General features: G+C 49.0%; 1 pseudogene; it reads left to right on the plus strand.

The window, feature by feature from the left end:
- Positions 1-406: 406 nt before the first annotated feature.
- Positions 407-2,755, plus strand: LOC142046047 (uncharacterized; annotated as a pseudogene).
- Positions 2,756-3,165: the final 410 nt, after the last annotated feature.

Raw genomic sequence — 3,165 nt, forward strand, 5'->3', positions numbered from 1 at the left:
AATATACACTGAAATGTAAGTACAATATTTATATTCCAATTATTTAGTTTATAATGATATGGTAAAAATGAGCAAGTCAGCAATTCATGGTGTGCGGTGACACTTTTGTATTTTATATCTGATTTTGTAAGCAAGTAGTTTTTAAATGAGGTGTAACTTGGAGGTACGCAAGACAAATCAGACCCCTGAAAGGGGCACAGTAGTATGGAAAGCCACCGGTCTACACGACTATTTTTAACGTGCTAGCACCTACAGTGGAGCACCCATAGGGAGACACATCTCAAAGAATCATTGTTATTAAACAAGTTGAGTAACTTCTTCTTTTGCATGTTACCTGGTTTTCTTTGCCCTGAGCAGGGTTCCCACTTTCCAAACCCAGGTGGAACGAGGGGAAAAGCCATGGGCCCCAGATCTCCAGAGCTCAGAGGAAAAAGAGATCCTGAGAGGCAGCTGCTTGGGTGAGGGATCATTAAACCTACTCAGTGCTTGAAGGAACCAGCTGTGATTCCCAGCAAAGACCTTGTGAGATCTTTGGGTTCAGGGTGGTCCTCAGCAGGTGTCCTATCCTCAGGGCAGATACTGTTATGGCTTCCTACCCATCCTAACTCCTGGCAGTAGTTCCCTCCCCAGACTCCCTTCTCTCTGAGTGTTTGGGTGGGAATTGGATGCAGAATTGATCCTCTCCTCTGTCCGCGTTGGAGAAAAATCAGGGACTGAATTTCCCCATCTCCAGCTACTGTCTTGGCTTGTTCTCCCGTTTTCCCTTCCGGTTTCTGAGGTTTTCCTTCTTCTGTCCCAGCAGGTGAGGGGATGGTGAGAGAGACTGTGGAGCAGATGCCTCAGCAGGAAGAGGAGCAAGTGGAAGCACGTGGGGCATTGTTGCAAAGATGCAAAGGGAGTGTGTCCATGAGTTGTGAACAGGGAAAAGGCTCTCGAGGCAGCACAGGCTAGAGAAGCGGCAGGGAAACCAGTCAGTGCAGAAAGTTGGAATATCTGTTAATTATTGGGAAACTCACAAAGACCTCAAGGAAGCCATGGCCCAGCAGAGAATCCTTACGGGAGAGAGAAATAACACGGGGCTTGAGAGTGGGATAAAGTTCAGGAGGCGCTCACACCATCAGAGAGTCCACACTGGAGTGAGACCCTATGGATGCTACTAGCGCGGGAAAACCTTCACTGAGTGCTCAACTCATTCGCCATCAGAGGATCCACACAGGGGAGAAACCCCATGAATGCTGTGAGTGCGGGAAAACCTTCACTCAGAGCTCAGGCCTTATTTGCCATCAGAGGATGCACACAGGGGAGAAACCCTATGGATGCTGTGAGTGCGGGAAAACCTTCACTCGGAGCTCAGACCTTATTCGCCATCAGAGGATCCGCACGGGAGAAACCCTATGGATGTTGTGAATGCAGGAAAACCTTCAATGAGCGCTCGCACCTTATGTGCCATAACAGAATCCACAGAGGGCAGCGCCCCTATGGATGCTGTGAGTGTGGGAAAACCTTCACTCAGCATTCAAATCTCATTGCGCATCAGAGGAGTCACACAAGGGAGAAACCCTATAAATGCTATGAGTGTGGGAAAACCTTCTCTTGGCACTCAGCCCTTATAAAACATTGGAGGATCCACACAGGTGAGAAACCGTACAAATGCCGTGAGTGCGGGAAAACCTTCATTGACAGCTCACAGCTTATGGATGCTGCGAGTGTGGGAAAACCTTCGCTCAGAAATCTGGCCTTATTACGCATCAGAGGATCCACACAGGGGAGAAACCCTATGAATGCTGTGAGTGCGGGAAAACTTTCCATCACAGCTTTTCTCTTATGTATCACCAGAGAAGGTGCAAGGGAGATAAACACCATGAAAATCTTGTCTACGACTCAGGAAAGATTTTTTTCCCCGCTTTTCCTAATTCCAGCGTAGTGAATTTTAAGGCAGCATTTGTGGCATCTCCGCTCCCTCACCACTGGACACAACCTCCATCACTTTTCCTAGTCTAACCAATTTTAGAGCATCATGCTTATATTTTTCCTCCCACTGCTGTGATTGTTAGTCATCAGGTTCCCTCATTAGGGACAGATAGCCTCGTTCCCAGATTGCACTGGGTTCTGCTGCATAGCAGTTGTGTCTTGTACCCTTTTTCCTCAATGTAAATATAACAGAGAAGGAGCAGGGATAGAGGGTGTGATGAAGTTGGGATTTTCTCTTGTTATGTTGTATGTGAGCCTATGTGAGTTTTACATGAATACTGTGTGTGCCTCAGTTTCCCTGTGTGCTGCACCAATACCTTGGTGGTGGGAATAGGGGTGTGTGACTGCGATGAAGTGGGAATGTTCTCAGTGTTTTCTTTGAATACTAGGTGGGTGCCTGTGGCACAGCAGGGAGTGGGGAGTATTGACCTGAGAAGGTAGCAGGGGAGGTTTATTGGGACTGGCTGCATTGGGGATGGGAGACTTTGCTTGAGGGAAGCTATCTGAGCATGTAACATGAGGACTCAGGAGGGAGGTTGGAGCCAGATGACACCTCTGCCCGGGAAACTGGACAAAGTCTGGGGGAGGAGCTGGAGGGAAGCTGGATGAGAGGCTGGAGGGAGGTTCAGTTTGGAGATGGCTGGGGAAATGGAGTGAAGCCAGACGAGGATCTGGTCTTCCTGCCTCCCCAGAATGGACCCAGCCGAGGGGTCCCGTTCTGTGTATCTACACGCTCTGTTTTAGACCATGCTCCTGTAATCTAATAAACCTCTGTTTTACTGTCTGGCTGAGAGTCACGTCTGACTGCGAAATTGGGGTGCAGGACCCTGTGGCTTCCCCAGGACCCCATCTGTGTGGACTCGCTGTGGGAAGCGCACAGTGGGGCAGGGGATGCTGCATGCTCTGGAGTCAGACCCAGGAAGATGGAAGCTGCGTAAGCTTCTTGCCCTGGAGACAGTCTGCTCAGAGAGAGGAGGCTTCCCCAGGGTCCTGACCCGCTTCGTAGGGAGCAGTTCCAGAGCATCACCTGGTGGCTCTGTGACACCCGCTAGAATTTATCTTCTCTACTTTCTACAGCTCCACCACTCAATGTGTCCTATCATTCAGGGTTTTCAGCCCTCTGTTTGTGGTTCACAATTTGTTTTCTTTGCTCCTAAACAGTAATTTAGGGCCTGAGATGAAAGTGTCACAAAC

Source organism: Chelonoidis abingdonii, unplaced genomic scaffold, assembly GCF_003597395.2.
Source record: "Chelonoidis abingdonii isolate Lonesome George unplaced genomic scaffold, CheloAbing_2.0 scaffold0753, whole genome shotgun sequence".
NCBI classification, from domain to species: Eukaryota; Metazoa; Chordata; order Testudines; family Testudinidae; genus Chelonoidis; species Chelonoidis abingdonii.